We start from the raw sequence: 13,246 nt of genomic DNA, 5'->3' as shown, positions 1-13,246 counted from the left end.
ACGCTGCCCTGTAGCCCAGGAAGAGATCTAGGTTTCCTGCTTAATTTACCTGCTTTTGTCTTTGTCCTTCAAAGGAGGCAAATAAATATTCCTGAATGAAGTGTTAGCTCCCTTAGGGAACCAGAAATGGAGAATGAGAAGGATAAGGAAATAATTTTGCTCTATTAAATAATGATTAAGTGCAACAAACCTAACTTGATGGTACAATCTGATCCGATTTTCTGTTGCAACCAACATTTGTGTTCTTGAAGGAGGACACAGGCTGCAATGCTCATGTGTTACGCCTTTCTTGCATTGCTGTAAAGAAACACCCGAGACTGGGTAATTTATAAAGAAAAGAGGTTTAGGCTGGGTGCGGTGGCTCACACCTGTAATCCCAACACTTTGGGAGGCCAAGGCGGGTGGATCACCTGAGATCAGGAGTTCGAGACCAGCCTGGTGAACATGGTAAAACCCCATCTCTACTAAGAATATAAAAATTAGCCGGCATGATGGTGGGTGCCTGTAATCCCAGCTACTTGGGAGGCTGAGGCAGGAGAATCACTTGAATCCAGGAGGCAGAGGTTGCAGTGAGTCGAGATCACGCCGTCACACTCCAGCCTAGGCAACAGAGCAAGACTCAGTCTCAAAGTAAGAAAGAAAAAAGAAAAGAAAAGAGATTTAATTGGTTCATGGTTTTGTGGGCTGTACAAACATGTCAATGGCCTCTGCTCAGCTTCTGGAGGCCTCAGGGAGTTTGACTCATGGTGGAAGGTGAAGAGGGAGCAGGCATGAACTCACTCGCTATCACAAGGACAGCAGCACCAAACCATGAGGGAACCTCCCCTATGACCTAAACACCTCCCCCCAGGCCCCTCCTCCAACACTGGGGACGATAATTCAACATGAAATTTAGAAGGGACAACATCCAAACTCTATCAGCTCACTCTTATTTTTTACAATATGAGGATATAACCCAGAGCTACTTTTATCAGCTTTCCTCCCTCAAACCTTAGCTGTAGCTCCTCAACAAATAAAAGGTATATTTACAATAGAATAGTTTTTCATGCTAGACACAATATTATAGTGTTTATTAAATCTATAGATTATCTCTAACACCAAGTATCCTCTACACAATAGCACTTATCACAGGATTTTAAGCAGAATATGTGACCCATTTTAACAAACTTGGAATAGAAGACATTCTTTGCTGAGATGGTTCTATCAAAGGAAGCCAACATCACATTCAAAGCATCGATTTTCTCAAGAACAGACATAGGTTGTGCACGGTGGTTCACTCCTGTAATCTCAGCATTTTGAGAAGCCAAGGCAGGCAGATCACTTGAGGTCAGGAGTTTCACCAATATAGTGAAATCCTGTCTATACCAAAAAATACAAAAATTAGCTGGGCATGGTGGTGCACACCTGTAGTCCCAGCTACTTGGGAGGCTGAGATGGTAAAATAACTTGAACATGGGAGGCAGAGGTTGTAGTGAGCCCAGATCATGCCACTCCACTCCGGCCTGGGTGACAGAGCGAGACTCCGTCTCAAAAAAAAAAAAAAAAAAAAAAAAAGAACAAAAGAACAAAAAAAGACATGTACACAGCAAAATCATCAAGATTTGCGTTAGACAAAAGAGGTTATAACTTAGACTCAAAGATCTCAACATAATTTGATAAATGTTCAAAAGAAACAACTTCTCCAGATATGTGAGGATGCTTGGATTAAGAAGTGTAATTCCTTGACTGGGCTGAACGAATCACACCCCTTCCTGGCATTTTATTTTACCTTGGGATCAGAGGGAGAGTGAGTCAGTCCTGTTTCGACTGTGGGAACAGCAAGATGTGAAAACTGGGCCAGTCTGTAGTGATAATGGGGTCCCCAGGTGGAGAAAAGCGTAACAAAGCTTTTCCTTATGACGTTCGTCTCTCATTAAAGTCTTTCCTTGATAGAGCCGCATCCTCACCCTTCTTGGTGTTTGGTTGTTTGTTCAACCCCTCCTTTGATTATATAAGAAAATCCAGTATCCTATTAAATCCCTTCATGTGCTTAAGCTAATTTGAGTTGATCTTTTATCACATTCAAAGAAAAAAAACAAAGCAACTCATGATTAATGAACCATCGAACTGAAAATATATGAACTATTTGTCTCGAGGAATTTCAGGGCTATGTCAGGATTTTTAGTTCTTGATGTAAGGAGGCCAAATTCTTTGATAGAGCTGCCAAATGATCCCTACCTTAAAAGGGCTCTGCAAGATCTGAGGGAGATGAAAGCAGTCAGAGGATAGCCCTGTTGTGGATCAGACATTTACATAAAAGGAAAGCACCCAGCACATCTGCATGGGAGCACACTGCCTGGCTGCGGGGAGATGCTAATAAGAATCTCATACCCTGCCCCTGGGCTTGCTGAGCTGCCCGTAAAGGAGAGGCATTAATGTGCCCACAAGACCTGAGCCTTTGAATGTCGAGATGGAATCTTCAAGATAGTGTTCAGTAGAGAGGTTGTGTACGAGCCAATCACATACAAGTCATGTCAGTGATTCACAATAACTTTTAGACAATTCAAGAATGCCATTTATATGAGTGAATGCCACGAGTCATTTTTTTCCTAGACAGAAGCTTCAAACACCAGGCTGTCACATTCAAAACAATCTACGGCCCAATTCCTATGAAGCCTTCACAAGCTCCTTAGAATCAGGTGCCTCTGCAGGGGGAACAAGCAGGCAGGGGAGAAGGGGAAAGGGCAGGGGAGGGGCCAGGAGGGGAGCCTGCTCACTGGTTCCAGCTCCATGCCATGAAAGGGAGCTTAGCTCCTTAGGTCAACATCTGCAGGTGCCAGTCCTGCCCCCCTGAAGCCTGATATTCTGAAAGGAGGAGCCGCACCCTACCTGGCAAGAGAAGAGGAGAAAGACCAGTTCTAGAGAAAAGCTTTAACCTGACAGCATGTTCCATCCCCCATTCAGCACCACTTCCCAGGTCCTCCTGATGGTGGGTTGAATTGTGTCCCACCCCCCAATTCATGTCCAACCAGAGTCTCAGAAGTGCCCTTGTTTGGAAATAGGGTCTTTGCAGATGCGTTTGCAAGAACCTTGAGATTAAGTTATCCTGGATTTAGGGTAGGCCATAAATCTAATGACTGATGTGCTTATTACAAGAGAAGAGGACACAGAGAAACATGGACAGGGAAGGAGGCCGTGTGAAGAGAAAGGCAGAGATTGGAGGGAGGCTGCCACAGGTCATGGAGTGCTGGGGCCACCAGAAGCTAGGAAGAGGCAAAGAAGGATTTTTCTCTAAAGCCTTCATGGGGAGCTTGGCTCTGCTGACACCTTAATTTTGGAGTTCTAGCCTCCAGAACTGTGAGAGAATAAATGTCTGTTGTGCTTTTGTTTTTATTTTTCTGAGACAGAGTCTTGCTCTGTCGCCCAGGGTGTAGTGCAATGGCGTGATCTCAGCTCACTACAACCTCTACCTCCCAGGTTTAAGCGATTCTCCTGCCTCAGCCTCCCAAGTAGCTGGGATCACAGGCACCCACCGCAACGCAAGGCTAATTTTTGTAGCTTTAGTAGAGACAGGGTTTCGCCATGTTGGCCAGGCTGGTCTGGAGCTCCTGACCTCAGGTGATCTGCCTACCTTGGCTTCCCAAAGTGCTGGGATTACAGGCATGAGCCACGGCGCCTGATCAACGTCTGTTGTTTTAAGTCATCAAGTTTGTGGTAATTTATTTATTTATTTTTTTACAGTAGCCTGTTTTGAATGAAACGTTTTCAATTTATCAACTTAGCTGGTAGCTACTATTCTCAGGTACCCCTTCAATGATACAACCACAACCTGAAAGTTTAAGAGTGTTTAGTACTTACAGACACTGGGGGGTACACAGCATACCTGGAGGCCACAAACACACACACAGAAGTCAGGGGACACACACAGGCAGGGAGAGAGAAGAGGAGTAGCAACTGACTACATACTGGGGAATAGGATGTGGGTCACCTTAAGTTAGAGGGCAAATGCCTGAATGGTCCTTTAAAGAAACAGAAGGCAAGCAAGGAGCCCTGTCTGCAAAGCAAGAGGAATGTCTCTATGTTCTTATCTTTGGCCACTGGCTTGAGCCTTTGGGTGTGGTGTAGAACCGGAAACTGTGTCAAGGGTGACTGAGCCCTGCCTCTGGCATGAGAAAGCTAAACCTGGATTTTAAATGGATTCTAAGGCCACATAAAATGATATGCATCTACTACATAGCCACAAGGCACCAACATAGGCTGGAGGCCCCTTAGGCTTCCCTTCTGCACCCAGAAGCAAATGCTCCTGGCAGACCTACTTCCTCCCACACATCTTCTCTCGCCCCAGCGCCTCTCATCTTTGCCCTCCACTTTCCCATCCCAATATCAAAGCACCCATTTTCTAAATGGGAGTCGCATCAGTTGAAGCTCCAAGGAAAATCTGTTTGTTTGAACCACTTTTTTGTTGTTGTGTGTGTGTGTTTTGAGATGGAGTCTTGCTCTGTAGCCCAGGCTGAAGTCCAGTAGCGGGATCTCAGCTTACTGCAAGCTCTGCCTCCCCGGTTCCAGCGATTCTCCTGCCACAGCCTCCTGAGTAGCTGGGACTACAGGCACCCACCACCAAGCCCGGCTAATTTTTGTATTTTTAGTAGAAACGAGTTCTCGCCATGTTAGCCAGGCTGATCTCAAACTCCTGACCTGGTGATCACCCGCCACGGCCTTTCAAAGTGCTGGGATTACAGGCGTGAGCCACTGCTCCCAGTTCTTATTAGAAAAGATGATACCGACTGGGCGCGGTGGCTCATGACTGTAATCCCTCCTGTGGGAGGCCAAGGCGGGCGGATCACCTGAGGTCGGGAGTTGAAGACCAGTCTGACCAACGTGGAGAAACCCAGGCTCTACTAAAAATACAAAATTAGCCAGGCATGGTGGCACGTGCCTGTAATCCCAGCTATTCGGGAGGCTGAGGCAGGAGAATTGCTTGAACCCCGGAGGCGGAGGCTTCAGTGAGCTGAGATTGTGTCACTGCACTCCAGCCTGGGCAACAAGAACGAAACTCCATCTCAAAAAAAAAAAAAAAAAAGGTGGGAGGGGTGGCTCATGCCTGTAATCCCAGCACCTTGGGAGGCCGAGATGGGCGGATCATGAGGTCAGGAGATGGAGACCATCCTGGCCAACATGGTGAAGCCCTGTCTCTACTAAAAATACAAAAATTAGCTGGGCTTAGTGGTGCGTGCCTGTAAACCTAGCTACTCCGGTGGCCAAGGCAAAATAAATAAATAAATAAATAATACCACCATTTCTCCAACACATTTCCATTTTTAAAGCGGATCCTTAAAAACAAATTCTCAGTTAGTAGAATGTCCTATATGGGGAGAATATTTGAGGACTAGACACAGCTTCCCTTCTGAACAAGAAGAAACATTCACCCTAGGATTCTCCAGGTTAGGATTTGGGAGCCTTAGAGGGACTTCAGAGCAAGAACTCAGTTACCCCAAGAGCTCCTGCTACCCACTCACCCCACTGATTTCCATCAGTCAAGATCATGTCAAAAATACTTTCCTCATCTTGGCTGTATATATTCCCCTGCCATCTTCCTAGCCCTGTGTCCCAATCCCACAAAGCCATGAGAGCAAAAACAGACCTTTGAGATCCCTTCACTCAAAGTCCTCAGTATACAGGTAAGGAAATAAAGGCCCGGATGAGCATTGATGCCATGCAGTTCACAGGATTGAGATGAGAACCATGATCTCTTCCACTCTCGTGCCACCATGCCTTCCACTAGGCATGGTGGCACGTGCTTGTAATTCCAGCTACTCAGGAGGAAAAGGCACGAAAATCGCTTGAACCTAGGAGGCAAAAGCTGCAGTGAATCGAGATCGTGCTACTGCACTCCAGCTTGGGTGACAGGGAGAGAGTCTGCCCTCCTCCCCCCCAAAAACAGAAAGAAATACAGTAACTGACACTTGTTGGTTGCTCACCATGTGCCAGGCACTGTGCTTAGTGCTTTGGATACATTAGATCATTTAATTCCCTCTGAGATATGCAAACCCTTCGTTAAATTCACAAACATATGCAAGAATGTACAAGAATAGTCCACTACCAAAAGAGAAAAAAGATGGCAAGAAGATGATGCAAAACATTTCTTTTCCCTACTGAGAACCTTTCAGCTTGTCGGCTCAGATGCATCTTAGTGATCCCTCTCTTTCTGGTCTCATCCTCTGGCCCCCTCACTCAGGATCCTTCTGGCCCTTTCTGCCCTATGTTCTTCCCCCATGGGAGTTAGTTGCCCCTTATAGAGAGGAGGGGCACCGTGAGATCCTCAGTGTTCCGAGTGTCAGTTCTGTATGTCCTGGGAAGGCCTTGCCAGGCCTTTATTGGGTCCAGGAAGAAGCATCCCCAGCATGGAGCATCTACAGGAAAAAACCTCCTCTTGCTAACATAACCACCGCTCACAGCAAAACGTCAGTCAGTTATCCAAACAAAGCCTTGGTCTTTTCCCTGTCTTCCTGTGTACCCATTTAGCACCTAGACTGAAGATGGTCAAGGAGAGGGGAGAAGAAATGGGAGAGCAAAAGAAACCCCCGTCTAACCACAGAGAGGTGCTCCTCCGAAGTGGAGTTAGGTTCAGTAACTTCACCAAAGAACCATGAAACCAAAGGGCCAGTTTCAAACCAGGCTCTGTTTTTGTCTGCTATGTCTCATCTGCTCAGGGAGTTGAACTGTAACAGTCCAGAGAGTTTGGCCCTAGGCGTCTGCTTCCTCAACTATCTTCTAGTGACAAGGGAAACCATCTCAGCCTCAGCCATGCCCTTGTCAGGACCCCTCTAAGAACTGGGGTTAATTTTGGAAATAGGGTGAGCTCAGAGGAGCTGGAAAGTTGACAGTGCTCATATCTTTCACTACCTCTTTGTGTTCCTGTCCTCATGCCTTCATCTTTATCATTCATTTTTTGAGACAGGGTCTCACTTTGTTGTCCAGGCTGGAGTGCAGTGGCGTGATATTAGCTCACTGAAGCCTCTGCCTTCTGGGTTCAAATGATTCTTGTGCCTCAGCATCCCCAGTAGCTGGGATTACAGGTGCACACCACCAGGCTAATTTTTGTATTTTTAGTAGAGAAGGGTTTTGCCATCTTGGCCAGGCTGGTCTTGAACTCCTGACCTCAAGTGATCCACCCACCTCAGGCTCCCAAAGTGCTGGGATTACAGGCATGAGTGACCATGCCTGGCTTGGTCTTTATCAATTATAACTCAGACCACATAGTTGCATGGCCTCCATTTCCCAGTTCATGCTGAACTGGAGGCAAAAAGAAGCCACATTGACAATAGTGATTCTGCAGTCGTTTCCCTCTGGGGCCTCCTGCTCCCCCTTTCCCACCTCAAGCCTCCATCCTAGGGTATTTCACCAGCACTTATTCCCATCCCCACTCTACTGATCCTGCTTGTATGAAAAATGAGGGGACTTAGCTTCCTACTGCGGTTCCCACCACCTACCATCCTGGCACCAGCCCTGCCAGGCAGACACTGCTTCTGGTCAGTACTCCCAAAAGGACACACCATGGGTGCCTCAGAAGTGGGGAGAACCTCCTTCAATACCTTATGCAGAAACCTGTAGATACACCAGATATCTGGGTCTGATCCCTAAAGACCTTTATTTCTTGGACATGTGGACATAAGCCACTTCTGTGCCCCTTCTTCCTTTTGCTCCTTCTTGATGAATGAAAAAAAAAAAAAAAGATGGCGGCTAGAACTGGAGCAACAAACATAGACTACAGGTGACCTTGGAAAAAGAGGCCACGGGCTGCTGATTAACAAGCTAGAATGAGCATTTGATGACTATATCAACTGGATTTGCTTCCAGACTCTCATATGAGAGAGAAACAAACTTCTATCTCCTTTGACACACTGCTGTTTTGGGATTTCTGTACATCATGGTTGAACCTAACCCTAGTAACATCCTTTAGCTCTGTTTGTACTTAAGTGCTCAGTTAAGTGTGTTTAGTTGCAAGTAACAGAATACCAGGCCAGTGGAGATTTGAGCTATAAGACATTTCATTGTCCCCCATTATAAGATGTGTTGAGGTAGGGAGTTTCAGAAATGTGTTCTGTGGTTCAGCAGCACCAGGACACAAGGAAAGCATCTCTGGGGTTCTCCGGAACTGCTGGTCACAATCTGGGTGCCGCAGCACACTCTCACACAACAGCATCCGGAGCAGGAAGGAACTCTGTTATTAATAAGAGAATCTTTCCCATGAGTCTCTGAGCAGGTTTCCCCTTACCACTCACTGCCCACCCCTAGTCCAGTCACTGCCAATGGAGAGCAGGATTGGCCAAACTAGTGAAGCCCATAGTAATTTATTCCCTCTGTGGTGAGGCACATTTTTGTTCAATCAAAACCACAGCTCCATTAGCAAACAAGCAGAAAGAATAGTTGGGAAGTGGGCATGGGGATGGGCAACTAGCACATCTGCCTCACAAATCAAAATGCTCGCTCTGCAGGGACAAAGGCATTTGGGTCCTTTATTTGATTTTGTTCTCTATTTGGGTTGACATGGTTCCAAAAGTCCAAAACTAATTCATTCACTTAGGACATGTAGCTTTTCTACTTAAAATAGACTACCTGATTATTTGGGGCTAAGGAAAAACTAAGTGAGAACAATATTTAACCAATCTAACAATTAGGAAAGATGATTTTATCTTTTATGCTCTTGGAGAGAAACAAGAATTGCTTATTTTAAGAAACACCCTTCTCAGTGGCTCTGGAGCCATTCTCTCCCAGCCTGCCTCCCTGGATTGTTGGTTCTATTCTTGAATCATGTGTGTCTGCTCTTTCTCCATGGAGCTCTCTGGATCTCCTTCCTCATGCAATTCCCTCCCTTTTCTTCCAGGCTGGCCCTGTGCCTCCTCTTTTGTTATTGTTCCTTTTCTCTTTATTCCTTTTGTCTTTCTTGACCCTTTCCTCCTCCCCCTGCCTTTCAACCGCTCCTGATGTTGAAGCATTCCTGCTAGAATCTGCTCTTTCATTAGATTTGTTTCCATGTTTATTTTTGTTACTTTTAAAAGCAGGTGAGTTAAATGCTTGTGCACTGCCCTCATAGGAAAAGCTTTTACAAAATTAAACTAAACTAAATGACACACCCACAAAAACAACCTTCCCCATTTCTGTCATGTGACTGATTAATTGCACTCAGTATTTGGTCTTGTGATGGAAAGGACTAGCAAAACACAATATCCTATCAGGCTCTCTTCTTTGATTTGATCTAATTAATTCAGCCAAGCTCTGGCAGACAGTGCAAAGCCATATGGGCTGTCATGAAGCCCAGCAAATATTCATGTAGCTGGAACCTCTCAGGTACTTGGCTATCGACACAGAGATCTGGCTTGGACCCAGCACTGAGCTGGAGTGTCCTGCATGGGGGCTGCTGTGGACTGAATTGTGTTTCTCCAAAATCCATATGTTGAAGCCTTAACCCTCAATGTGACTATTTTTGGAGATAGGGTTTTTAGGAGCTAATTCAGGTTAAATGATGTCATCAGGGTGGGTCTGTAATTTGGTAGTACTGTGGCCTTATAAAAAGAGGAAGAAAAAGATCTCTCTCTGTCTCCCCTCTGCCATGTGACAGCCCCACAAGAAGTTAGCCGTCTGCAAGCCAGCAAAAAGAGCCCTCAAAAGAGACTGAGTCTGCTGGCACCTTGATCTTGGACTTCTCAGCCCCCACAATAGTGAGGAAATTAGTTTCTATCGGCTAAGTCATGCAACCTATGGGTATTTTGTTATTGCTGACCAAGCCAACTCATCCAGAGCATGATGTGAGCACAAAGTGATGACTAAAACAACATGGGACAATTTCCTACCCAGCCTCCTCCCAGCTTTTGTAGTTGAAGCTTCATCCACCTAAGTAGACTCAGCTTGCTCATCTGTGAATCAATAGAGTAAACTCTGGCTTCTGGGTGGGGTGGTGGTGGGGATGGGGATTATAGTCGCCTGGTGGGTTCATCTTGTCCACTGCACAGACAAAACCAATTCACTGAGACACGGACATTGCTGGAGAAAAAGAGTTTAGTTATCGCAAGGCTAACCAAGTAGAAGATGGGAGTAATTAGTCAAATCACCCTCCCTGAAATCTTGGAGGCTAGAGTTTTACAAGGATAGTTTGGTAGGCAGGAGGCTAGGGCATGGTGAGTGCTGATTGCTTGGGGATGCAATCATAGAGTGTGGAAAACAGTCCTTGTGCAGAGTCAGCCTCTGGGCGGAGGCCATAGGACTAGTAGTTGAGTCATGAGTCATGAGTCCAGGTAGAGCCAGTCAGTCACCAGAATGCGAAAGTCTGAAAAACATCTGAAAAGACCAATCTTAGGTTCTACAAGAGCAATGTTATCTATAGGGTCAATTAGGGAAGTTATGAATCTTGTGACCACCCTTACAAGACTCCTGAACAGTAAACAATGACTGGTTATCATTCAACTATGCATAGATCTTAGCAGAAATTAGGCCTCTATCATAATCCTAATCTCATGGCCTTTCATTAGTCTTACAAAGGCAGTTTCAGTCCCTAAACAAGGAGAGAGTCAGTATTAGGGGGGGACTATTATCCTCCTTGTTTCAAAGTTAAACTATAAACTAAATTCCTCCCGTGGTTAATTTGGCCTATGCCCAGGAATAAGCAAAGAGAGCCAGCCTGTTAGGCTAGATGCAAGATGGAGTCAGTTAGGTTACATTTTTCTCACTGTTATAATTTTTGCAAAAGTAGTTTCAGGAGAGAACAAAATTTTGCTGAAATAAATGATACCTCTTTCATATTTGTGGTGATTTCTTTATTTCTAGGATGATTCTTCCTTTATAATTTTATTCATAAATTTTTAGTATGTATCTCTTGACAATACTCTTAAAAATAACCATTATTATAACATTTCTCAAAATTGAATTCCACAACATCATCATGTAGTATGTGTTCCTACTTCTAATTATTTCATAATGCATTAATGTGTGCATTTTCATTTTTACACATTGTTTATTTGAATCAGGTGCCAAATAAGGCTCACCAATGCCGATTGGTTATGATGTCTCTAAGTCTCTTATAATCTATAGGATCCTCTTTCATCATTTTATTTCACTGCACTTTTGTTGTTGTTGAGGAAGAAACAGGGTGATGTACCATACAGAGTTTCCCGGTTTGGATGTTCTCATTATATCCCCATGGTGTTTTTTGTTTGTTTGTTTTTGGTTTTTGTTTGTTTGTTTCTGAGACAGAGTTTCACTCTTGTCGCCCAGGCTGGAGTGCAGTGGAGCGATCTCTGCCCACTGCAACCTCCGCCTCCTGGGTTCAAGTGATTCTCCTGCCTCAGCCTCTCAAGTAGCTGGAATTACAGGCATGTGCCACCACATCTGGCTAATTTTTGTATTTTTAGTAGAGACAGAGTTTCACCATATTGGCCAGGATGGTCTTGATCTCCTGACCTCAGGCGATCCACCCTCCTTGGCCTCCCAAAGTGCTGGGATGACAGGCATGAGCCACCGCGTCCAGCTCTCCATGGCGTTTTAACATGTTACTTTTGTGTGTGTGTGTGTGTGTGTGTGTGTGTGTGTGTGTGTGTGTGTGATTTCTTGTGAAGGATTGGTTGGATCTAGGGGCTTGATCACAAAGAGGATGAATTATTTCAAGAGTGCGTCATAAGTGGTGATATGTGCTTCCATCAGAAGAATATAACATCAAGTTGTTTCTCTTTGTGTGATGTTGGTAGACACTGATGATAAATACACAGACCCTTTAATACATTAAGAGATGCAAAGTGACGATATTGAATCAATTATTTCCATTTATTAGCTGGAATAATTCTATAAGGAGAAATTTGTCTGTCTTAGTCAGCTTGGGCTATTACAACAAAGATACCACCAATCGGGTGGCTTATCAACAACAGAAATTTATTTCTTACAGTTCTGGAGGCTGGAAATTCATAGATCAAGGTGCCAGCGATTCAGTGACTGATGAGGGCCCACTTTCTGGCTTATCGATGGCCTTCATCTCAGTGAGTCCTCACATGGCAGGGGTGGGTGAATGAGCTCTCTACAGTTTCTTTTATAAGGATGCTAATCCCACTCATGACCCCCTTCCAGACCAAATCTCCTAGGAAGAGCCATTTCACTGGGGGTTAGGAGTTCAAGATAAGAATTTTAGGGGAACACAAACATTTGGTCTACAGAATTCTCCTCAACTACCATTTAGTTACCCAGTGGTACAGCTCATATAGGACCATCAGATAAATTCTTGATTATTTTCCTTTGTTTATTGGTTTTTACATTAATAAGCTGGTTCACTAGCATTCTCCAAGGGAGACCAGTGGACAACAGTTCAAGTTGACTTTATTCTGTATTATTATGAACTTGCGGATTTTAACATATTTTATGTGTTTCAATCCATTGCAGTTATTATCCTATATATATATAATTTATATATATATATATTTTATATATATATATATATATATATATATATTTTTTTTTTTTTGAGATGGTGTCTTGCTCTGTCACCTAGGCCGGAGTGCAGTGGTGCAATCTCGGCTCACTGCAACCTCCGCCACCTGGGTTCAAGTGATTCTCCTGCCTCAGCCTCCTGAGTAGCTGGGATTACAGGTGCACGCCACCACGCCTGGCTAATTTTTGTATTTTCAGTAGAGATGGGGTTTTGCCATGTTGGCCAGTCTGGTCTTGAACTCCTGATCTCAGGTGATCCGCCCACCTGGGCCTCCCAAGGTGCTGGGATTACAGGCGTGAGCCACTGTGCCCACCCTCTTTTTTTTTTTTTTTTTTTTTTTAGAAATTTTTTTTTTATTATTATACTTTAAGTTCTAGGGTACATGTGCATAACGTGCAGGTTTGTTACATATGTATACTTATGCCATGTTGGTGTGCTGCACCCATCAACTCGTCAGCACCCATCAATGATCATCATTTATATCATGTATAACTCCCCAATGCAATCCCTCCCTCCTCCCCCCTCCCCATGATAGGCCCCAGTGTGTGATGTTCCCCTTCCCGAGTCCAAGTGATCTCATTGTTCAGTTCCCACCTATGAGTGAGAACATGCGGTGTTTGGTTTTCTCGTCTTGTGATAGTTTGCTAAGAATGATGGTTTCCAGCTGCATCCATGTCCCTACAAAGGACGCAAACTCATCCTTTTTTATGGCTGCATAGTATTCCATGGTGTATATGTGCCACATTTTCTTAATCCAGTCTGTCACAGATGGACATTTGGGTTGATTCCAAGTCTTTG

The sequence above is a fragment of the Rhinopithecus roxellana genome, chromosome 4, assembly GCF_007565055.1.
Source record: "Rhinopithecus roxellana isolate Shanxi Qingling chromosome 4, ASM756505v1, whole genome shotgun sequence".
NCBI lineage: Eukaryota > Metazoa > Chordata > Mammalia > Primates > Cercopithecidae > Rhinopithecus > Rhinopithecus roxellana.
Note: the sequence above shows the minus strand (reverse complement) of the source record.